The sequence below is a fragment of the Bombus impatiens genome, unplaced genomic scaffold (genome assembly GCF_000188095.3).
Source record: "Bombus impatiens unplaced genomic scaffold, BIMP_2.2 scf_0102, whole genome shotgun sequence".
NCBI classification, from domain to species: domain Eukaryota; kingdom Metazoa; phylum Arthropoda; class Insecta; order Hymenoptera; family Apidae; genus Bombus; species Bombus impatiens.
The window spans coordinates 1304680-1331064 of NT_176521.1; the positions used below are offsets into that span (position 1 = coordinate 1304680).

The window sequence follows — 26385 nt, forward strand, 5'->3', positions numbered from 1 at the left end:
TCAATAACTCGTAGAATAATATCATAAACGTTGAATAGCAAACAAACACTAAAAATCCATCCTTTCGTTTCTTAGTCGAAAGGGACACGAACTTTTTAAATGACAAAAGATTAATGCATTTATGTCATTCCAAATTTGCATTGGAATCTTGTATATATTTGTAAAAGACTCTGTTTCCTCATTTCCCTGTTCTGCATAAAAATCAATATATGTAGCAGTTCCAACAATGAAAACTTATGAATAGAGGTGCTTCAATCACAAACTAAAAAACCAAATTAAAAATGTCGGTTCTTCGAATATTGCAACTTCGAAAAGTGATTCTAACGTGCATGTTGTCTATTGTTAGAGGGAACTTTGGTATCGTTGAAAGGCAAATCGCGCGGTTAATTTCCATGGAGAACAGAGGCTGCGCTGTAACCGGAGGGCGAATTTGTAAGCGTGCATCATGCGACTTGGTCGTCCCTTCTCCCTTCTGCCGCGGCAAAGGTGTAGCGGGCGAAAGGTAATGGTCCCGGTAATATCGGTGCTGTGTGTGGGGCCCGAGTTGCACTACTAGTAATTGATTGGTCATACCCCCCGTACCATTACTCGTTCAAACTTCGCCTCTCTTGGTTTCTCGGCCTTCCGTGACCCTCTTTTTGTTCGCCTCGAGGTTCTCGCATTTTTCGACGTGGAAATCCTCCTTTGTAGCAAAGATTGCTTTGTTTTTCACACATCGAACGCGTGAATTTCAGCCCGCCCGCGTAACATACGCCACGTATTTTGCATAACTTCTCGGGACTTCGATGATATGGCTAAAAAAAAAAAAAAAAAAAAAAAAAAAAGATAGAGGGAACTTTGGTATCGTTGAAAGGCAAATCGCGCGGTTAATTTCCATGGAGAACAGAGGCTGCGCTGTAACCGGAGGGCGAATTTGTAAGCGTGCATCATGCGACTTGGTCGTCCCTTCTCCCTTCTGCCGCGGCAAAGGTGTAGCGGGCGAAAGGTAATGGTCCCGGTAATATCGGTGCTGTGTGTGGGGCCCGAGTTGCACTACTAGTAATTGATTGGTCATACCCCCCGTACCATTACTCGTTCAAACTTCGCCTCTCTTGGTTTCTCGGCCTTCCGTGACCCTCTTTTTGTTCGCCTCGAGGTTCTCGCATTTTTCGACGTGGAAATCCTCCTTTGTAGCAAAGATTGCTTTGTTTTTCACACATCGAACGCGTGAATTTCAGCCCGCCCGCGTAACATACGCCACGTATTTTGCATAACTTCTCGGGACTTCGATGATATGGCTAAAAAAAAAAAAAAAAAAGAAAAAATGACGAGCTGGGCATTGTTGTTTGAGCCCTTGTTGAAGTTTGCAGAAGAAAGTAGTACTTTTAAATTTCTGACAGAAGAGTAATTTGTTTTACAACTAAAACAGTAATGGCTGATGTATAGTATAGGTATGATCTTAGTGGAAAAATTTCAAATAAAAGCAGTGTGTAATTAGAATATATATTAGAATGAGTATAATAATAATGAGTATAAAAATATATTCGAGAGTTTCTGCGATAAAACGAAGGAGTGTTATCGTCAGATTCGCGTCTGATAGCTCTCCTGTCTCCTGCTGACCGGGCTTTGTAATTTTATTCACTCGGAAGTTTATCGTCATAGAGCTGCTTTCCTTATAATTGGAAGAATTTATTGTGCCTGCTGAAAATAAGATTATAGTCACGGTTCGAATTTATTCGGATCGTAAAGCGCTACATTATGTTATTTCAAAGGAAGAGTGCGCTCTTGCATCTATTTCGAACTATGAGCGTTCACCATATCCACTGGTACTTATCACGACCAGGAGAAATATTGTCTCATCCGAAAGCGTTCGGATCGTGAGTTTTATTGTTCCGCTTGTTCTCTATGCCAAGTGTCATTTTAAATTGTGCCATTAACAGCTATAAATACCTTTTAAATGTTTCTATTTTGAGTGAAAGGCTATTGTGCCACGATAAATTATGTCATCAAAGGATTCCTTTGTGTTTTCGATGATGGCGAAACGCTTCTCACATACAGACGGAACTTTGTATTAGGAAATTTATATCGTCAAGCTTATTGATACGCTCATTGTCGCGTGTGTACTGTGAAATTTAGCAAATTACCTATAGCAAACGATAAATTATTGCTCGTTTACTTTTGACTAATTACGTGTTGCAAACTTCTATTTTTTTTCATTTATTTTATTTATTGCTTGGTGAGGAAATCCTTCCATAACAAGTGCCATTTAATATTTCACCGATTAAATTCCAAACTCTACCTTCTTTTGTACTTTTCGGAGGGAAGTATCTTATTTTGAATTAATATTTTTCTTTTCTGTAGACGACAAGAATTTTTGTCCACCCTAGAAAATCCACTAAAGCTCTTCATATTTTAACGCCGCTCAATTATTATTTTGATTTTCGTCATCTCTATTTTCCAGTTGATAACATCCTGCAACTTCCTACAAAAGAGTCGTTATCGATAAAAGAAAAGTGAGTCGATGGTTAGTCGTTGCAACGTTTGATCTATCTCCTTTCGTCGAGTGATTGTCGCGGGTTCTCAAGTCGACCGCCTCATAATCCCCGTAACACTTAGTAATGGCCAGTTAAAGAGCAATCTTCGGCGAATTCGAAAATGGCCATAAAATGGCCGGTGATCCCCCGCGCGCGTTCACGCGAGACTACATTACCGATTGTACGCGATAATTATAGAATAAATAAATTCACGTCGTGTTGGAATGCGTATAATATATCTACGTCTGCCAAATGGTACCGAGATACAGTCGTATATCACTGTGCGAGTTATAGGCTCCTCCCGGTAACTCATTGCCGAGCGTATGTCGTTTCTAGCAATGCGTTTGGCTCGCATCCACTAGTCTATGGCGCGTATCGTACGGTCTTCGGGAATCGATGGCATTTTAAACAGATGAAAATTCCTGAGAATTGGAAAACCGGTTCACGCAGATTCAACCGCCTCTACCATGTTGCGTGCGTGATTCGAAAGCTGGTGAATAATTGATAGTTATCGATAACGAAATCTTTTCCCTTCTGCTTTTTCATGTTGCGTGGAAATTGGTAATAGATTGTGAAAATGACTAAAGTTATGGATATAACTTTAAATTTATAAACGTCCAACAAGCGATTCTTCCAACGTCAAAATAACTAATGGAGTCAGATTTTCCAAACTCTTAACTTCAGCTATTTTCAGAAATTATTATTGGCACCTCCACGTGTGAAACTATTTTTAGTTCATGAGTAACAGCGAATAAAATATCGAACAGAAAAAGAATTGGCAACTTGTAATAACCAGAAACTGCTACCACCTAGTCATAGATCGTAACGTTTGGATTAGATTTGAGTTAGTTTATCGCGTAGAATGTAGATAGAATATAACAGAAATAAAATGTTGCCAATCTTTTGCCAGTACAGTGCAGGTAGCCTAAATAATTTAGAACGAATATGCATAAAATATCACGAGTATCATCGAGCAGTGTACACATTTTACACACCTCTTTTAAAAGATGTATGGCGTTACTTAGTATTTCTCTGTCTGTCGTTATTGTACATCCGAGCTATCTTAGAAAGCTTAAGGTGTACGGAGAGTAGATTGCAGTTTCTCTGCAGCTATACATCTTGCTGGCCAGGCTTCGCGGTAATATAGAAATTCAATCGTTCAGGCAATTATGCGTTGCGGCTGTTATTATGGCTCCACTGTGTCCGCCGACCGGCCCATTCTTCGGCCTCGTCCGCCGCGTATATATAATATTTTATTGGCTTTGTTTATGACTCGCTAGTGTTTCTTTACTGTCTCTCAACAGCAAAAGCCTCTTCCGAACACCTACGTTGCACGCTATATTTTTTAATCCCCATTTTGTTAAATCTTGATCTTTGAATTGCCACTTGTATTTATCTTACGGTTCATTGTTGATACAGGAACGTCAATATTCATGCGAAGGATCCAGATGAACAATGATCATAACTTATTAAAGAATGAAATTAAGATTTTACTAGTTTGTAATGTAAATTAAAGGAAATAAGATTAATATCATAGGGTTATTCAAGTTATTCAAGGAAACTTCTTTGCCTTTTTTACATCAAAAATACAAAAATACAAAATATTCGAACAATGAAAAATAAATAAATTTATGAAAGCACGTCTTCTGCTTTTTTTAATCAAATTAAACACTCGTCACTAGGCTGCAAATATTGATTGATTAAATATTGATTTTAAAAAAAGTGAAACTTAAGTAGAATTTTCTTTCACCTGCGAAATATTATGACATTGCATTATCTACTTCCGCGTATCGTCCACATTTGCCCACCTTTCAGTTTCCCATAAATGACTCAATGATTCACTTTTAGATCGCCCCTGCAGGGTTAAACAAACGCTGTTTTCTAAAATCTCCACTAATTGCTATAATCTGTTACGCACAATGGTTCCTACATGGTCAGACCGCGTGAGTATAGATACAGAGAAAGCTGTCAATGCATTTTTGATGGCAGCAAACTCCAACATATTGCCGGAAGCAACCGGAGCCCCTCACGAAACATTTTTTACGTCAAAGGGAATGGCAAATGAAATAACGTTTGCGATCTTATCTCGTCAGGTATTTTGTCCATGCCCTCCCGCATCAAAGGTTATGACCAAACTCCGACTGACGATTAAACACAAGTGCAGCAGCACGTGTGTGTACGTGATGTGCGTGTATCGAAGATCCATGTTTCGTGCGTGGGGTACGATCATCTCGACGTAGACGTTCACAATAGCTTCTGTTTAGAGTACTTATGGCCCGAAGGGGGTTGAGGGGCTGCCGGGTAACCCAAGTCAGCCATCTTATATCGAATAAATCATCGCGGACACGTCAGAGATATCATTGAGTCAGTTGACGGGTAGCATCGCCGTGTCCGATGCAACGGGTGTCGCAAGAGTATCGGACACGCGTGTGCCCGCCTCTCTTATCAGTAGATGATGCGGGTTAATTAATCGTCCGGAACGCGAGAACGTGATAATGGTTAGACTTGATGAACTTTATCTCGATAAATTCCAAACTGAATGGAATTCGTATTACGTTCGAGTATACTTAAGCGTGTACTTTGAAATTAATTAGAATACTTGAATGTTTAATTTATTAATTAATTTATTTATTAAACCGGTTGAGGGGTGGACTATACAGCGATTGGTTTTACGAATTTGATATTTAATAATTTTTTTTTTTTTTGCTTTAATATAAAAATAACACATTTCAGTGAATTTCCATGAACACTGTCAATTATTATTATTAGATACACTTTGTATTTTTGTAATTTAAAATTATTTCATTTAGAATCAGAGCATTGTTGAAGAATGTTACGTTCAAAATTATTTGAAAAAATCTGGAATTAAGATTGATCTAAGAAATTAGAATGACTAAAAGATAACGCTAGAATGGCTTGAAGAAGAAAGATGGACAACAAAATTACGTTGCAAATCCTTCTTTCATGCTACTTAGTGAAATATATGTGAAGAAGATTAAAATATATTTTTCAGAAGAGTTTGACACGTAGAAAAATAATTCAGGCAATACAGCGCAGAAAATACACGGGGTATATTTCGAAGCGTAGTGTTACAATAGGTGGATAGTATTGCGTATCAATCAGATGCCGAGGGCCACATTGTCTTACGCGTCAGGCGAATAAAGGGGCGCCTGGCCCTTATGCTTGAGGCCCCGAGTGCCCAGCAGCTCGGGACCACCCGGACTGAACCTATAGACCCGACAAGGATCGTATTGACTCCGCACAACTCTGTCGAATCGTAGCCACGTCCTTGAGTCAAGTGGCTTACGGTGCATCTTGCTGCATCCGAAGGTGCCCTACGAGATAAGAAAAAAGAAACGGTTATCCGGTTCTTTCGAATATGACTAGTAGGAATTGTTAACCGTCGAATCAAGAAGTCCTTTGTCAAGATTTCGATAATTTCTCTTCGCGTGTGTCGTTCAAGCACTGGAATTTTCTAAAATAATATTGCACGACATTTTTTACTTTCACTTATTTTCATGAAATTAGATCTTGATCAAAGTGCTCTCAATTAATTCTCCATATGTGAATATGTGATTTCTTTTTAATATCTTTTTTTTTATAAATTTAAAGTTTTTAATACTCCAGTCTTTGAAAACATTTGAAAAAATTCACGAATGCTTATCAATGTCGTCGATATATCGTATAATCTTTTGTTGGGTCAACGACAGATATTTGGAAGTTTGTCAATAAAAATGTAGATTTTTTTTTTCAAGAAAATTCAAACACGGAATTCGCAATTTAATTGAAGGTTAAAATTTCAAATAATGTTGCAAATAATTTCCAATACTTACATGTATAATTTTCAGTATCTCAATACGTTCGAATCAGGTATAAATCGAGAGCAAAATGGAAAATAATTCTCGTAACAGCGTTATTCATAATGATAAATTTTTCGCGGACGAGTGATCAGTTGGTCAAAAGCTATCCGTGGACAGGAGTCTGCGAATGGAGAGGCCCAAAGAACCCGCGAGAACTGAGTACACAGTAGCAGACTTCTCATATAATGCGATATAATCACCTGGCATGACTACACACTATCTGATCCGCACGCACATCGAACCAGACGGCGTACGGTGATGGCATTGGGACCTCTCTTGTGCGTGTACGGAAATCAGTAGTCGGGCTGCGTTTCAATTCGAAGCGATCATTACTCACTGCTCCTGATATTACTTCAATTCAATCAGTGTCTTCCTACTGGCTGTGGCCTGGCCGACTCGTGTGCGGGTCTCCCGACGACATTCACATTCGAACACGCACCTATGGCCACGCGTAGTTCAACGCGGTCAGGTGATGAATGGCTTCGGCCAGTTCTGGAATGCGGTCTCGCGCATCGATGTTATTGGCTGATTTTTTGGTCGATCCCGTGGGCACAAACAACTGCGGGAACATCTTATCTCGAATACCTTACGGTTGCTCCAGGCAGACGCCTCCCTGTTAAATTGATCGTCGTCAAGGTTCGTACGATTTCGAGAAATTCTGTAAAAAGTGTTTAGCGCTCCCTTGCGTTCGGTGCCGTTGATGCGTATAATTTTACTAAGTGAAGTAAAGTGAAGTATGGTAAGTCATAGATTGAGTCATAAGTAATATATTACTTTCTTCGGCAAATCCTCGAGGAGGTTTCTAATACTGAAAAGAAAACAGCTACTATTCATTGTAATATATCAGTCATATGTCGATGACTTGTGCTTTAAGATCATGTACGAATGATGAATTATATGCACAAATTATAGCGTCTTTTTCATTGATTTACAAGCTGTTCGTTGTAGCTATTAAAAATATCCAGGTATTTTGGTAAAATTCGTGTTGACTTTCATTTAAGTAAAAACATATTTGTAAGTAATAACAAATGACTTTTGATTTTCATTATAGCGTTTTAGTGATAGTCATATATAGTATAAACCTGTAGTTTAATCTTCAATTCTAATAGTTTTTCATTGTTTATACACGAAGTGTAAAGAACCTCGCCTGACTGTGAATAAACGCAAGACGTCTGGTCATATGTTCAATTTGATTTCAATCAAATCTACTCGAATTCATTGTGTTATACCACTGAAGCTACGTTTACGTATCAAGTCTGGAACCGATCTTGATATTCTTTTCTATCAAGTAAAATTTCGTAGGTGAAACACAGAATTCTGAATAATCGTGCTTCCTTCAGTGACCCTCGTTCATCGTATCGTCCATCGGCGTAGCAAGTGGATAATTCGAAATTGGTAATCACGCGATGGCGCCAACCTTTCCGTCAGCAATCTCGAGTTTTGTTATTCCTCGATACTCGGTCCTTCTCTCTGCTTCGCTCCTTGTTCCATTTCCTTTTCCTTAACCGAGCCCTTCGTCTCTCTGTTTTCGTCTTTCTCCTGCTTTGGTGCAGTCAGTGTTCATCTTCCTGGCGAGAAACTCGCGTTGCCAGTGTACACGGCATGTGGGATGATTGTGTGCAGAGTGGAACGTTCCGGTGCCGCGTCAGAGGTTTGTCTTTGTGATGGCCGACGCAATGTGCAGGGACGCGACCGGCTACTGGGATACGCGTTGAATTATCTACTACGATAGTCCCTTCAACTCGTGCCTCGGATACCCACGTTCGCTGCTATCCGCCTACTTCTCCTCCTACTACTTCGCTTCTTCATCTCGCGGAAGAATAAAGACCGAGAGGAACAAGGTCTATCGTCCTTGAGGATCCCCCGGGATCCGATACCATCTTTTACCTCCTTTCAAAGCAAATGATTTCCAATTTTTAGACAATAATTGGAACGACCCTGTGGACTTGGGAAAATTTTATTTCGACATATAGATGAAAGGTAATAATTTAAAATAGTGAATTGTGCTATTTCTATTTTAGGAATAACGTACGTAAGGTAACTCTACTTTCTATTAATTGTATTTTTTCAAGTAGTTGCCTATTTTAGTTAAATCTTCCAAATAAGTGTGAATTTTAATATTAATTCGAATCATAAAGTATCATAGTATTGGATCGTAAAATATTCTACAGATATCCTCACCCTATGGGTTGGAATAGGAAAAATTTAGCCAGGTAAATGAGACTAACTTAACGCTTGTTAAATCAGTATTACGACAACATTTGGATAGATAAGATCTACCTTATACATCTCAAGATCGCATTTATCATCAGGAATTAGAACTGCAGGATGTCTGGAACAAGTTTTTGCATCTGGATCAGTGTAGCAACGTATCGCAGACAAGTTTAATTCCGAACAAGTGCCCACACCGTCAATTCGAAAAGGAAGATGCAGCCGGCTGATATCAAGTCCTGGCTCACGAAGGTTAGAGTCCAGAAATTACGAGGTCACGATCTAATCCTTCCGCGTGCATCTAATGTAAGTCTCTGGTTAACGATACCGCAACGACTGGTTTCTCGTCGCAAATAGATTGCACCGTGCGCCCAGACAATGATAATCGCTGCTCCTTCTGTCAGAGACGGATAGGAGCAATCGGTACACCCAAGTCGGACCGTGTGAATTTCCGATCAAATCGGTCTTCCTCGGATTTTTCACTAATTCTATGTATCGTTGAATTTTCTTTTTTAGATAATTACGCGATCTTATTTTTATTGATCTTATAGTAAATTTGGATTTTTATATAAGAAATATTATCTATTAGCAATGTTTGATCAATTGTTGGCATTCTTGACTTTTTTATAATTTATTTCAATGAGGAGCTAAAATTAATGATATTCTCTGTAACATCTAGGCTATCAATATTTACGTAAATTCATATTTTTGCGAATATATTTTAACAAATGGAATCCGGAGTATTGTTTTGCCCATTAAATAGATATTACAATAAGTATATTATTCTTTGAATATCTTCGTATTGTGTTTTTTCCGTACATGCACTCTAGCAATATTGAAGAGTTTAATGAATATCTGGAATTGCATTTTTATAAATTATATCGCAGGTTTCGAATCGTTCATTGCTCTAGCTTCCTATGGTTTCGATCTTCTAACGACCAAAGATATCGAAAATGTTTGGTGTACAATAATACTTGCATCGACATTCAGATTCGTCAGATTTCCTGAGATCTCCGACTCTCTGCAACCGGACAATAAATGCTGCGGTAAGAACAGGGGGCAGTAGATTATTTCCAGTCAAATGATCAAAATTACAAGGTTCGCCTGATGATGTTCCCCCGGACGTTGCTAAGGGTAACCTCGACTTTACCCTACCGTGCTGATTTTTCTCCGTTATGATTGGTTAAGTAAACTTGCTGAAATCTCGTCGTCTGGAGTGAAGAATACTAAACACTGTGGGAAAACAAACAGTGATTATTATATTATCCAATATCATGCTCGCCGCTGTTATTTGCATAGCTTATTTTCTAAGAGATTTCAAAAATAACAATTCACTTTGCTAGGTTATAATTTGAAAATAAATGGGAGTAGGGATTAACTGTAATACAAATCTTAAGTTTTTCTTAAATTTTCTGTCAGCATCGGAAATTTCAAAAAATTGGAGATGTCCATTGACGACTAAGAATACTTGTGCAGAGCAATGATAGTAACGGAGAATCTTTTTAAAATTCCAATTCGATAGAATAATTTTCTCTTGAAAATAAGATCTTATCATATTCTAATCATTTCTACTTCGAACAGAGCCGAACTCTCGCCACGATTTATCACGGATTCGCAACAATATTTAATGACGGTCCGATAACAGCGACCAGGCTAAATTGTTTTCCAGCAAGGACTTGCGAGGCGAGCAAAGGAAACGAATTGTAAAGAAGTCAGCATGGTCAGGACAGGTCCGATATTCTCGGAGATTGGCACCGACCCACGCCAGGAGGAATTACAAAATTAAAATTCAATTATACGCCGGGTCGGACGTGGGCTGCCGAGATATTTCCAGGAGTTTTCTCCAAGTACGGTTTCGAAAGACATCCGGGGAAATTGCGTCGCCCATTCACGGGATCCCGGATGATCGCCGGGAGACGTCGCCGGTACGGAATGACAGGAACAATCTGCCGTTGTCATTCGTTTCGTGCCTGATTCAAGGCATGGCCCTCGAAGAAAAGAAACGGAGAATCTCCAAGCAATATCGCGACACTTGGAATCGGCATTTTTCTAACGAACCTCGCCTACGATCGAAGCTTCCGTAAGAAAAATGACCCTAATTTACCTATTTTAAAAGTACAGAAAAATATTTTATGCAACATCTTTCATTTTTATTCAATAGGTTTCCATCTTGTCTCTAACTGTCAATATATCTAACAAGTTAGAATAGGCTTTTGTTATTTATATCGATAGTATATAATCGTTAAAGTTAGATTTGGAAAATATATATAAGTTCCACAAAAATCTGTACGACGATTGTCATATATGTATATAAAAGTACAATACACTCTGTATTAAAAATATCTTCTACCAAAAATGAAATAACATTATATAAAATTGTTTCACCTAAATACTTTGAACTCTATTGGGCAAACAACTACCAACTGTATTGATAACTACAAATTGATCAGATTTTTCTGAACTATAGCAGATGCTTTACTATAATCGTAGTATCCACAAACACAAGGTGTATCTACGCTTTTTTCTCTAAAAAAGAAAATAAATTGTTTGCCTTGGTTTATGAGCAGAATGCAGGAACGAAGCATGGAAGTTACATCTGGTAATAGTTGATCGAGTATCCGAAGGATTCGACATCAAAAACCAGTGGAATCGACGAAACGCGGGCCAACGTAAACGGAAATACAAGTGGCTTCGGGCGGTCCGTTAATTATTAAATTCCAGAACGATCTTCGTTGAATGAGGGAGGTTTTGACTTTGACGAAACCGTAGTCCCGTCGAAATACTTTCGCCTCCTCTCTCCGCCGCCGCCGTTCACGGAGTCGCTTTCAGGTTCCCCTACGTTCCTGTGTTTGCATTTCGTTATATTCAATCGCGAACGGGAAAAAAGAGACGAGAACAATGCGAATTATGATATTTGTTTGCTCGGCCGGTCAGGAGAGTCCCTGGGGCGCGCGGCTCCTGCTAGAGGCCGAGATCGACCTTGAATTTATCTGCGCAAATCTGTACGCCGGGATGAATAATTATTGAATACGAGTAACATAAATATGATACACTGTGCACGGGGACTGGTTCTCGCACTGGGGACTGCCTTAAGGAACGTCCACACGAAACATGGAATTCGTTCGATTCCGGATTTTACGAGCGTCTCGCCTTTGTTCCATTGGGTTAGCTTATGGTCCAATTAAAAGAATATTCCTCCTTTCTGTGGAATATTCTTCTAAGTGGTTGAAAGTAAGAATAAATGTAAGATAAGCGTGAATAATGTTCACTACAGTTTTGGAAAGCTATGAGAAATAAAAAATGTTGGTATAAATATCAAAGAAGATTTCGAAGAGATTCATTACTAAGCCTAAACCAATATTCATCGCTCAAATTATAGTTGATACAGCAATTTCGATCGGAGAACCAATTCGAATCGGTCGAACGATTGAAACAGGATACCCGATAACTAATACAGGAATTGGGATCGTGCTCACAGGGGGTCCAGGCTCACTCTTAATAGCCAGTTTTTGATTTATGTCTAATTGAAGTTATACTACACTCGCTAATAAATTATATTACCTGTACGATGTTGCATACTACATCGGTATCATAATTACGCCATTATATCTAAAAAGAGCAAACTGTTAAATTGAACATCATTTCTTACGTAAAAGTTAATTCTGATGAAATGAAAAAAGTTACTACTTACGTATAGTGGCTAGAAAAATACTCATAGCATCCATATACCAATTAATTTATTCCGAGTATATCGAATTTCATATCATTTGCCAGTACGTACTTTCATACGATTACAAAAATTTCATCCTACGAACATAAAATGTGAAACCTGATAAAAAAAACTGCGTTACGAACTAAAGATATGCGCAAATATTTCTTCTTGCCACTATATATAATATCCACAATCTACTAGTAGATCATTAACAAATAACAAAACCGATATAAAAACGCAAAAAGCCATTGATTCCAATAATAGGAATCTCATAAGGCATCAACTAGCGCGAATTATATTTTCCCTGATACGCGTTGATATTTATATATTCAGCATCAAGGTATGGGGTGAAAGGGAAAAGGGTGGATAGCGGGTGCAGCCGGTGTCTCGATAGTTGGAGGCCAGGAGTCGGGCAAAGTTTGGCTGTTCGTATATCGGATGCTCGCGGATTTTAATCAAGCAGCATCTGAGGGGGGACTTCGGGGGAATAGCCTGAGTCGCGAGATGGTGCCGGGGCACCACGGGGGTTCGACACGTACAATAACCGGCGTGAGGCGCGGGGCGCCTGTACCCCAGGCCAGCCTATATGTATGTTTATATACCTGGTCTCCGGCAGGCAGCTCTTCCCTCCGTTCATTCTTCCTCGACCTGGCGCCTTCTCTCTCTTCTCGCGCGAACACCTCTCGGAATCACCGATTTTATGGGCCACCTTCGACGTTTAATGAAGGAACTTTACGAGGCGGGATTTTGTTTTAAAGAGTGTATCCGGCCTCGTCGATAATTTTCGCATAACGACGAGCCACTATCCTGCCTTCTCTCTTGCCCCGCTGTGTGTCCTGTTTCGGACTCTTCCTTCCTTTTTCATTGTTCCTCTTTATATTCCTTTTCTGGGGGATCGACTGGCTATGGTCGTGTCTGAATACTGCAATTTTACCTGTATATTTTTTAACGCTAGAATTATCGGTGATTGAAATATGAAACTTGTACCAGAGATATTAAGGAAGATACGCGAAAAATGATATATAACGGAGGAAATCTTTCAGATCCCTAAAAACCTGTAAATTTATAAAATTTCCGTGGAAAATTATGAATTGGTTATTTCAACCATTCTGATAGTTCTCGTAACGTATGTTCTAAAAAGTAACGTATTTCATTTCTTTCGCTGAGAAATATGAATTAAATGGTATTCGCCATCACTGAAACTATCCTCGAATTTAGGCAGATTGCATTTTTTGATAGATTCGTCGAGGTTTATCAATTGATAGATTTGCCATTGTCGTGAAATTACTATTACAAATCGCAGATTTTTCATTGTTGGATAATACGACGTTGTTACCGGTGCAAAATTCCGGCCGAAACTCATCGGCTATATCCGAATTCAAATAAGTATGTCGCAGGATCGTTTATTTATTCTCGGAAGATCTCATAAATAATTCCAGGTTATCTATCGCTGCGTTCAATCGGTAATTACCCTAGCCTGGCGAGGAAACCGAGGCTTTCCCCGGGGCCGCGCAGCACGGAGTCTTTAATGGCTTTCCAATTAATATTTCCGCTGCGATTCAATTAAAATTCAATTAATCAGTCGACCGAGTTTGGCCTGCCGCCGTTGACTAAGTCGTGGAATTAAATTTTAATCTGTCCCATATTAGTTATGGATCTGTTTGTTGCGACGTGTTCTCGGTTGCTTGCCGGTTGCCGCTTAAGAACTAGATCATTTTGTATCTCAATGAGGATGAGAGAGAGAGAGAGAGAGAGGGGGGAAAGAGCATGGAAGAACGGAAATTTAAATAAGGGAGAGGAAAGTATCGATGGAATTTGTATTTCATGAAGTAGCGTAGAATAAAATTCATAAGAAAATTTAGAAGAAGGAAATCATAAAAATAGAAAAATAGTATCTACTGAAAAACTTATCTACGTTATATGGATTTGTAAAATGTCACATAAATAGATCTTTTTTCTTAATTATTAGATCCAGAAACAGACAAGAGAATTGAATATATCGCTTATATATTTCATGGGAAGACTAGTTATTTCACTAAATGATTCATTTTATATATCCCATACGATATCGTTATTTAGAAGTGTCAGGCTCGGTATCTGAATAATTCAATTATTTTCATATAAATGGTATCTGAAATGAAACAAATATACGAGAAAATTCCACAACAAGCTAAAGATAGAGAAAATCGATAGGAGAGGACAGAGGGCGAAAGATGAGGTTGGAAAGACGCCGGGCTGAAAGTGAAAGTAAACGTGTCGCTTAAAAAGTGAAACAAGTTAGAGCGGAATAAGACACGATGGAAGGAAAAAGGGACGAGAAACTAAGAAAAAGGAAAGAATTAAGAAAGAAAGGGGATGTTGTTGGAGAAGAGGGAATATCTAGACAGAAGGATCTTGGGAGGCAGAGGTCGTCTAAGAGCAAAAGAGAGACGTACAAAATAGTCTGCATCCCACCCGCTGACGCTGTGCACAGTATCGAGCGTGCAAACAAATTGTCTTGTTTTAAAGGAGCAAAATCAAGCGTACGCTGGTCAAGCATACCGGTACGGTTGCTAGTATGTCGTCGTTCCTGGCGGCTGCTGATATTTAATACACGATTCTTTGCTGCATATTCATCGTATTGGCGCGAGATCCACGGGGGCGCGGTGAATCGTGTTCCTGGTAAACTTACACGGTGTACGCGGCAGTAAATATATTCCTGCATCGATATTTTAACGGCAATGCGGCGGCCACGTCTCCAGAAGAATTTCGAGGACGATCCTTAAGCTCCTTGCACAGAGCGATCGTGTTCCTTCTACGCGCGCTAACTGCGTTCCCAGTGCTTAATTGTTCGCTTGGATCTTGCTACCATTTAATCTTTAATTGCCGCGTTAACGATTTACGATCGCTTAATGATCGTTTAACAGGGCTCTTCGAACTCGACATTTGTAAGAAATCAATTTCTTATGCTTATGCCACGGACGTAATTTACTTGTTGGAAGACTTAACAGGTACTTTAGTAGTTGAACATCTTTTTTAGAATTCCTATAGATTTCAGTTCAGACATAATTTTATATTGCACGGTTTCGAACGGTTATATGGAAGTTCTTCCACGAGGAAAATACAGACGTCAGACGTGCGTAAATTTCTTGCTCTTAACGCGAAGAGCTGAAAATGAAATTGGTTATTTTCAAAGATAGGTATTAGATATTGATCGGAAGTGAAAAAAGTTGTGTAAATAATCCAACAGAGGTAGTATTAAATCGAGCGAATGTGAAAAGATATGACTAAAAGATATACCGTCTTCCTATTGCAGAATATTAAGTAGAATAAAACTGCGTAAGTAAGTAGATTCAGCCGTGGATAAGACTGTTCTGCAATTTCTCATGCGTTCAATCAGCAATTATTTATTTCCTTTTTTATACATCGTTTATATAGAGCCTCCTCAATAAAAGTTATTAACAAAATTGTTTAAAAATAATCAAAAGCAAAGAGTCTTAAAATAAAACTTCGCGTCAATTGATAAATAGCTACTTGACTAGAAACGATCCGAAGTTTTAGATTTCCCGTTAAAAATTTCATTCATAGGTAATTACGTGAACCATTTCTTGCAAAAAATACAACTGCGTAATTTCTTGTTTCAAGGTATTTCAAACGTAACATCGACCTGTTCTCTTTTAAAATTAGATTTATATTATCTTGGAGTAGGGTAGCTGTAAGGAAAGTAGGCAGGAAGTAGCTACGGTGGAGTATCTTGGAGGAAAAATTGATCGAACCTGAAACCCGGAACTTTTATTCGCTAGATATCCGGGGGTGAGTGCCCCGTTGACTGTTTGCGCGATATCGCAGCTAGAAGCTTCTGACCCTCTCTCCAACCCTTTCTTGTCTGTCCTGTTTGGGTGCAGGTGTTCCGGAGGTGGTGATAACTCGACTCGATCCATCACTGCCTCGGCCGCCGGTCGAAGAGGTAGTCGAAGGTGGTTTAAGGCGGTTTAAGCTGTACGAACGGGACGTGCACGCGCGCAACCGTGTAGACACCAGGCCTTCATGCTCGAATTGCCTTGGTCGTTACCAGTACAGGTAACTAACTGCGTGACGAAATATATCACAGCAATCGATAGAGCCGGCCTCGACCCCAAGTCGAAGATCAATGCGACTAATCGTCCAAGTAACCCTTCCCAGATTATATTCTGTTATTGGACAATATTCTTAGAGTTTCTTGCGTTGGTCACTTTCTGTTATATTTTTGCGATATGAAATATAAATAAGTATCGATGGAGTATAATAAGGAAGTGCTAGGAAAAGTAACAATTAGAATATTTTCATGTAATGTCAGTTGACGTTGTTTATGATAAGTTTACGAATTTTTAGGCTCATGACAGAGGCAATAAGATATGATGCATTGTATTATAATTGGTATTATATCATTTAATCAGTTTCATGCAATGACAACATAACAAGCAAAAACAACAATGCACATTACACTTTCAGATTTCTAATTAGTATATGTAATAATTCCTATAATTAACCATTAATCTGTAATTAAATTTCTACCATATATTAAATCAAGCAGGTTGAAAGTCCCATTTATGAATTCATGTTACAATATCAGGAGGTAACAGTATGAAATCTTGAATAAATTTCGCTCGTTACATTTTGTAACTCCATTTATTGCTTCACCTATTTATATCATAAAAATGTATTGTTATATATCTTTGACGAAGAATTTATATTAAAATTCGCATTGTATTATTCGCATAATCTATTGTGTTTCAAACGACAATCTAAACTTAAAGCACCTACATGCGCTGATAGAAATATACAGTAAAGAGTCGAAGTGACTCCAATTTTACGGGCGTACATCGAAGTTTTTCGTTGTTTCCACGCGACTTCGATATTTCCCCAAATTTATCGCGCAAAACTAATTCAAATTGCTCGCCGTTCCCGCGGCAGAATTCCGATGCGTCTTTGCATCATCAATTACGGGACCCGATGCGCCGGTCATGGTAGTTTCACCCGTGAAAATACCCGCCCCCTCCCCTTCGTCCCGCGCATTCTCTCATCCCTTGGGAAAATTCAGACGATTTTCCACGATCGTGAGCAATGTCGATCACGCGACACGGTCGCACGACAAATCCGTACAATAACCTCGCACCTCCGCTGCCACGTGAAATGTGCAAATGTGGCCAACCGACACGAATCGGTGCGCAAACTGGTTGAGTTACAACCACTACCGGTTATAAAGTCCAAGGAGAGACGTCGATACGTACAGTACAACAGGCAACTGTGGTGAGACTACAGGAAAAAGGGGAAGTGTATTACATGTACAACATTCGTGCACGGTATTTAAAAGAAGAGTCGTGATAGTGAGATAGAATTTGTAAGATAATTCGGACAGGAGTAAACTATGTAAATTGGTTACAGACGTGGTTCGAGTTTGCAAAACCAGTCACTGATATTCACTTTGCAAAACATGAGATTTTGATGAATTTTATAGTTAACGTTAGGTAAGTTAGGAAGAGGTTTTGCTAGGAGATGGCAAGAATCAGAATTTTGTACTAAATTTTGCACATGTATCTACTTTGTAAAACCAGTCACTGATATTCACTTTACAAAAATGAGATTTTGATGAATTTTATAGTTAACGTTAGGTAGGTTAGGAAAAGGTTTTGCTAGGAGATGGCAAGAGTTTCTCAGAATTTTGTACTAAATTTTGTACATATATCTATGTATACATAATTTTTAGAGCGAGAATGATATTAAAAAATTGGAAAATTACTAATTGATATGGAGTAAAAAAAGTATTCTTCGAAACCTAGTATAAGTTTCTTGTAAAATTCGGGTGAAGACACCTTAATAATGATAATACCGTTAATGTACATGAGAAATGTTTAGAATCATATTTTTAACATATATGAAAACAATAGGTACATTATTTGTCAGTAGAATGTATAACAGTTTAAGCACAGATAATGAAAATCATAACTGAACGATAGAATGATGAATTATCAATTTAAAAGGAATCTGAGAAGATGTACAGTAGACACACAATTAACGGTGAGATACAGTAAACGCAACAATTAAAAATAAATAGGTTCGTTACATGCGCGTGTAAATTATTGCGTTTCCTTCGATAATAACGGCTTATATTACACAAGAACCTCCGACTGGTTTTAACAACTCGCGTATTCTACGCAATGGAAAAAAAAAGATTCTAATATTAGACGATAAATGTGTTAAGAGTAATCTATGCAAGGAAAAAAGGGGTATCCTGTGCGTCATTGTGCGTGCATGCAAAACGGGGGAGTAGGATGTGCATTTGCATTACGCGTATTATGTGCATGAATGAGTGTCTGCGTAAAGGAGAAGGGATAATAGAAAGCCAACATGTGTATACACGATGCATTCGAACGAAAGGAAAAGAAAGTATATCTTTCGTTGTGTTACGTTCGCCGACTGCATAAAGGAGTCCAATATGTAAAGGGTGGGATCGGAAGGGGGTGGAAATCGAAAGAAAACACGCGTAAAAGAGAGCACGAAACACGGGAAAAGAAAAGGAAGGTGTGCAAAAGTCAAAGCAAAACGAGAAAGAGAAAGGGGTGGTTGTTAGTAGCCCCTGGGTAATATCTCGGTGCCACGCAATTTTTAATATCGAAGGGTGTTTTCTCACCTTCAGCACAACGCTGGGTGGCGGATTTTAAATTTAAAGGTCGCGACTCTCCACTATACCTATCTATCCGATATGCTAATGGCGTAATATGTAGTCACGAGGTCGATGTGATAATTCCACCATAGTTCAACTTCTTGGATCTCAAGAAGCATAAACAATACGTTCGTGTGGTAGATAGATAAGATAGCGAGGTCGAGCAAAAAATTTTACTTTTGCGGTAAATTTAAAGAGACACACATGTTATGGGGATCCATTTAATGATTTATTTGAATTTTAGATTCTTTTATTTATGATACTTTCGCGTCCTCAAAAATCTGATAGAGAAATTTGTTTAGTATCGACACGAGATTCTTACAATATAATTAACTTTTTCAATACGAATTATTCTTTCGTACTATAGAAAATAAATTTTCTTATCTAGCGCTTTCATTCTTAACCTTCTTAGCCAATCCTCAGACTTTTGCTCGAGTCAGAAAACTTGCTAATCGGTGCTAATACAAACTATCTACTGCTAAGTGTAGATAATCGTACACAGATAATATAAATTTTCCTAGGGCGTACGAGAGTATTATGAAATATCCAGAAGAATAATCAGATATTGCAATGAAATTGTCCAATATTACGGTTCGCAGAGTGTTTGCAACATGAAATTTGCAACGGTCTAAAATACAACGGGCACAAATGAAAATTTCCACGTCGGTATGCTGGAGGTTTGGGGTAAAACGGGGGTTAACGCGATGGATGGAGTGAAAACGTTCTATCTTGCAATTAATAGTAATACGCAATAAGGTGTAGAGTGGTGACCTATAAGAAAAATTGACTTTCTAGCTTAAACGACGACGATATAGCTCGGACTTTCTTTTCTCTCCCTTTTCTCGTTTCTGTCGGCGTTGCGTGGCACGCGGGCTAATCTCGAATAAACTTTATGCACCGCAATTGTACGCTCCGCGACATTTACGCCTATTAATAGCGAGCGCTATGAATGTACATCAGAGGCCAGTTGTTCAAACAAACAGGGCTACTCGTGCAGCGCATTGTGTTTGGAACGCACGTGAAAACAAACCCGTCGACCTCGACAGTGTAATTCGGAGTTTATATTGCGAATGCCTAATGATTACCGAATCATTCGAGGGAGAATCACTTCATCCAAAAAGGAAACCTGTAAGTCAACCTTGATGGAGTTATTTTGATTAATCTCATATACAAGAATCGTTTTCAATGACGACTGTATTGAGTAGTTATCGCTGTACAAATTGACGTTTGTTTCGAAAACAATGAGATTTGTAATACTCTAATTAGTAGAGAGACGTAACTTTCGTACTTGTAATTATCTTGGGTTTCTTCTTTGTTAGAATATTTTTTTTCTTTTTGGCATTTTATGTATTTAGCGATTATATGTAGATACTGATACTTATATAGTATTGGGTTGTCCGAAAAGGAAGATTCAAGCGCAGCACATTCGTATTTCGGCATACGTTTATTGAATTGTATAGGTGCCACAACCTTTCTGCATCTTTCAAACAACTTCCTAACTAAACTAAATACTAACTAAACTAAACTTCCAACTAAATATTCCATCCTTCCAGAATCTCTCGGGTTTTTCGGCGAAAATCTTTTCAATATGATTTTTATGTCGACCAAAGAGTTGAAGCTTTTACCATTAAGGGAATTTTGTAATGACCTAAATAGGTGAAAATCTGAGGGTGAAATGATCTTTAATAATCTTAAACAATAATGATTATGATAGTTCGTTCTCCTCAATATTAATTTTAATCCTACTTTATAGCTTGTTAGTGGTCGAAGCTTAATTTTTAATTATTAATAATATTCAGACTCTCTTGAAATTTATGTTATCTTACGTTATATTATTATTGTAGTAGCACTTAAATAACGTAGATATTATTCGATGTAATACATGCTGCTAACCGTCGAGGTATTTTATTGTTAACAAGATTGAATTAAAGAAATTATGGTATCTAAACATCGTCGTTTCAATCTCTATTAATTGAAATACGATATTAATAGTTTCAATGGATCTGAAAAAACCTACTTTTGTAAGAATTGTATGATCTTTGATTTCACTTTACGTAATTATTTGAGATGGAGCATCGATTTCAGGAAAAAATAAGAAAAAAAGAAGGGGAAGGAAAATGTGTAATAGCACTCGTATAAATGAAGAACGTCACGGCACTGTGACCTTGAATAAAAATACTATACAGAAAACCAAAACGTTACCAAGACTAGTAAATTTGTCACCGGGAACACATGAGTTTCTTTCGTCCTGCCTCGGTACCAGCCAACGATTGATTTACACGAGGCGAGCATGGAACAAGTATTTATGGAGCTTATTTGTATGCACGTGGAAGATAATTAAAAATATGGCGCTCAGGTCAAGGCTTTGAGAAAAAGAAGAATGGAGTTGAAGCGAAGTTTGAGAAAAACGATGGAGTAAAGGGACGCAAAGCGGAAACCGTTCATGGAAAAACGAACACGAACGGTATTCAAATTTAAAGATCAAGATAATTAGGAAAATCTTTTATACATTTTTAACCGGAAATGGATTCACTTGTTATAGATAAAATTTGATATGAAATACGCATTTTAGTGTTTTTTGAACTTTGTAACGTTTTACTGAGAAACACGAACTAAAGGATATTCCGCAAGTAATTATCCTATCATTACTGGAATAATTTTTCCACAAAAGATTCTTCGCAATTTCATTTCAAATTTTTATATGCAAATGTACCAAGATGAAGATCGTATTCCACGTCAATATATTATTTTTAAAGAAAAGAGAGGAAAAAACGAGAATAAAGTCGGATGCGTACGAGAACTAGTAAAATTCATTTTTACATTAAAACGTAAAAATGGCGAAAAGGGAACGACGTCGTGCACCCTCTGTTGAATAGAGAATAACGTACAGGAAAGAGGAGCCACCCTCTGACTTCGCCGAGCTGGCCACACTTAACCATGAAATGGAAGAAGGATAGAGAGAGATGGAAGAACATAAACTCCCGGGAGAAAGGAAATTAGAATTGAATAGTTGATGAATTTTAGGAGTGAATTTTAACCGCTGATGCACGCGAGTGGTTAATTCGCGATGTAGTAAAACGTTTTCCGCATCGAAAATTCGCGTCCGATACTGTCTTAATCCACCTACGTATGTCGTACAAATTCCAGTAGTTGCGTTTAGTGTATTGAAAATAACGATGCACAGTCGATAAATGAATAGGCACGTTATTAGCATGAATTCGAATAACAAATATACGAAGAAGATTTTATTAACATATAGTTATTGTGGATCATTATTAACATACAATAATGTTTTGTTATGTATTTCTATTACAATATTTCTAAACAAACAATTTCTGAGTAATATTAATATGATCATCTTAAAGTATAAAGTATACGTATCAAATACTTATTTCTAGATTATATTGTTCAAGTTCTGTAACCATCTATACAGTGATGTAGGTACGTATTGATCGTCCGCAGGAAATAATAACAACAAGATAATAAAAATACATGTTTGTATTCCAAAGGTCCACTTCTGAAATATAACGTTGCATTTTCTGTCCTCTATTACAATAGCGAAGGCAGAGTTACTTCTCTCACACAGCTCTCTGAACCAAAATATAATTTGGACACTGTCAATCCAACTTACCATAGCTTACGTTAAGAGTGAACGACACTTGAAACGCATTGGTCAAATAAACAAAATTAATAAATGAATCAAGTCAGCCTGATTATGCGATTTAATGTAAGACAATAAAATTGAAATTGAAAAAATTGGGAACTGTTCGTGCAACAGGTATCTATAACATAAAACTACTATGGATACTGTTGAACCTATCTACGAATATTATTACTTAATAAATTATCCCACAAAAAGCCTCAAATATAAAAATTCCGAAATAATAACCTGCCAGTTCTTTCATCGTTGCTTTACACCACTGACATCACGTTTGTGTATAGAGTAACAAAATACAACGTTCAGGATTACATTGTTACGCTCCTGATCCACGTCTTCGCGCCTATGCACAGTGCCTATAATAAAGTAGCAGCGGGGCCGTAATACATCGCATATACGGCGACCAGCGATCCATCGTGGCGTGGAAGCCGGGCAGTAAGTAATTAGGAGCTGGGTGTGGATTGAGCTAAGGCAAATATTACGTACTTGCTCGCGTACTCCCTGATACATGCACGAATGCGCATTGGCGGACGCAGTCTGGAACAGACCAGCCGTCGAAATTACATATTTATGTGTATACACGTAAGTAACCGACGAGTCTACCTCTCTACGTGCGCGTAATTTCTACACGCTTGTATTAAAATATAGATGTGTATTTGATTTCGCGTTTGCGAAGAATGCGCGCGCGTGCGTGCAACGTCTGCTTGTGCACGTGGACGGTAATAAAATTAATGACGGGATCAAGCTCAATACGTACTTATAAATCCGGATCAGTTCCGATACTCAAGTTCATTTAATTCGATTCGAATACTATGTGTAAGAAATATTCATATACAGGGTGTTGCATTTGTGCCTGATTATCTTTGCAACTATTCATTATTCGGTGAAATATTTCACATAAAATTTATTGTATTTAGAGGAACATACTTTATGTTGATCGCGGTTATTGTTTAAGCGGATGTGTTTCTGAGATTTTAAGGTGATTTTTGTCATTTTAAGAGTAAATGTATATTTTCGTTTAGCTGCATGTATAGTCTTTTCAGCTCAGGCAAATTGAAAATACTTTTCGTTATGTTACACTGTACAATCTGAGCGACAATTTGGTACTTAAATAGTCCCTTTCCTGACAATCATTTTATTATCCCTTTTACATCCTTACGCGTCCTTAATATTTAATTATTACCCTCAGTGTATATAATTAACGGTTATTATCGCATACAGAAAGATTCAATAAACCGAATCAAACGAAAATATAGTTACCGATAAAAAGACGTGCGTATCCTCTTGTTCGATAATTACTCAATGCAAAAAAAGAACAAATTACCTCGAAGAAGACTTAAATAGTCGCAGGAAATGCTGTCGTTAACCCCTCCAGATCAATCAGCAGACATCCGGAAGTGAAACGAGCGACAAGAAAAAATCTCGCATGTCACGGTATATTTAAGACAGGACTACGTAACACGCATCCTGTGCAGGATTCTCGGCGATTTCATCCGGTTAGCGACACACGGTCGCACACACGCGACGCGCCGTTCAGAAACCGCAGCCACCCTCGACGTATCTATCTATTAAACATCGGCCCTGAGTTTTCTTTTCCCCCCTGGCAGCCAGTCGTCTCCACTCAACGGCGGCTCTCGCATTATCGATATTAAAGGAAGATACCCGTCTGGGGCGTACCTGACCGTGTCGCGTCGAGAGGATTAATTAACTCGAGCGCGCGACATCGAGAGCGGAAACCGGGCTTTTGTTCTCCGTCTCGCTCGTCCATTCACCCCTCTCTTTATCCAAGCTGCGGAGGATCTGCGCATTTCCGCTCCCGGTTCGCGAAATTCTCCCGTGATTTTCGCAGGCTCGATGTCAGGGTCGGCACGCGTGAAACAACTGCACGAATAAACTCGCCCGGATAGAGCCGGATTTGTTGCTCCCTGGGACAAAGTCTCTTAAGGGCTGGTCGAAAATCCTGGCTACAGTCCTCGCTGTCAGTGATGGCTGGTAGTTGGATAGTCGTCCGTTAACGTTTCCATTTTCCTGTTGATAAGACTGGTCCATCGTCTATTATATGATACTTGGTGAATTCTGTTGCTTTGAAGTAGGTGTCGGTAAATCGGTCGTAGGTAATGGATTCATTGTGAATCTTTCTGAAAATTCATATGAAATCTAAATAGAGGGTTGTTTTATTTAGAAATAGATATTTACAGTGTCTTCTTTTGCAGATACTTATTTATAAACAGCGAAACGACTGTGGATATCTTATGTGTTTTCACATATTATGTGCATTCTATGCGAAATCCAATGAACGAGTAATAGTTCTTTCTATAATTCTGGATGCTTCGTAGATCTTTTCTTTGATTAATTCGTCTTTGGGAAACATGTTATATGATAAATATACGTAGACCGATGGAGAGTAGAAGAATATTAAAGCTGGGATATAAAGTTCTACCGATCTAAAATATCAAATTTCTTCAATACCAAATGTTTAAAAAGACGAGAATCAGGAGGAAGATGTCACTGGAAGGATAAATGAAGGAAGAAACAGAAGTAGGGGACCCATAGAGATGTAGAAATCGGAGATTGAGAAAGCGCTATCAGGAGTCGGGAAAATCGGAAGAGGGCAAGATTAACGAAGGATACGAGAAGATTGAGGCGAAAGAAGATGGAGAGAGTGGTAGATGGGAAAAGAGGAGTCTATCGAGTTCCAGCCCTAGGTGAAAGGGGTATCTGGAGCGTCACAACTCGGCCCCGTAAATCGGGGCAACGCAATAATTTACACGACTGCGTTAATAACACCGACGACCGAGGAAATCGCGAGGAGGGTGGCCGAGGTGTTCTCGCTGAAGGGGTGGCGATTTATTTTATTGAATGTTAAATTTCATGCGGCCACTCCGCTTCGGGCCTTCGGCATTTAATTAATTCACGGGCCGCGATAAATTCTCTGTAATATATTTGATTAAAGGATAATGCCGCCAGTATTTCCACCCCCTGTACTCTTTGACTCGCCCTTCTGCCTTTGCTGCCAGTTCCCTCAGTGTTTTCACCGTTCTGTGTCTTCCCTACTACCTCTAATCCTTTTCTCTCTTTCTCTCTCTCCTTTCTTCTCTCTATTCGAAAACTAAAGCTTCACTTAAAATTGTCATCGCTATTTCGTTATCACGATTTGTTTGATTTTTGCATTTGCTAGGTACAACACACAACTTTTCCTTGTTTCATTAGGTTGTATCACTTAAAACGTAAGAAATAATTTTTAATCAGTAATTTTGTTAGAATTCTATGACGTGTAGGTCATTAAAGTAATTATTCCTATCGTTGGTATTGAATTACTATTTCGTAGTGAAGTTTATAGCCGAAGATTACAATAATACGACGTACATTATAATCGTAGTACTTCATCTGTGCAATGTTTAATGTGTACATTATTTTGCAAGGAACTATAACGTGTAATCCCATTCCGAAAATCTTTGAATTCTAGGACTAACAATTTTTACAAAGGGCTGACGGATCTAAGTAGTCATCAGGCAAGTGGATTAAATCATACGGAAATTATTTTGATTAAATACATAATTTGTCGAAGAAACTACGAAAAATTGGAATTTTATCCGATCGAGACAATTCAATGACTTTTCGATTCTTAACTTCAACTGTCGTCGTCGACAGATTAGTCGAACGTTACACCCGTATGTTCGTGCTCCTAATTGACGTCAGAAATTGCCACCGCCGAGCAGAACTAATTAACTGACGTTTTCTGTTAATTA

General features: G+C 38.4%; 1 protein-coding gene across 6 annotated transcripts in view; it reads left to right on the forward strand.

Annotated features, from left to right (window-relative positions):
- LOC105680233 overlaps nt 1–26385 on the forward strand; it is a 241548-nt gene that overhangs the window by 125535 nt on the left and 89628 nt on the right. The window lies entirely within an intron of this gene.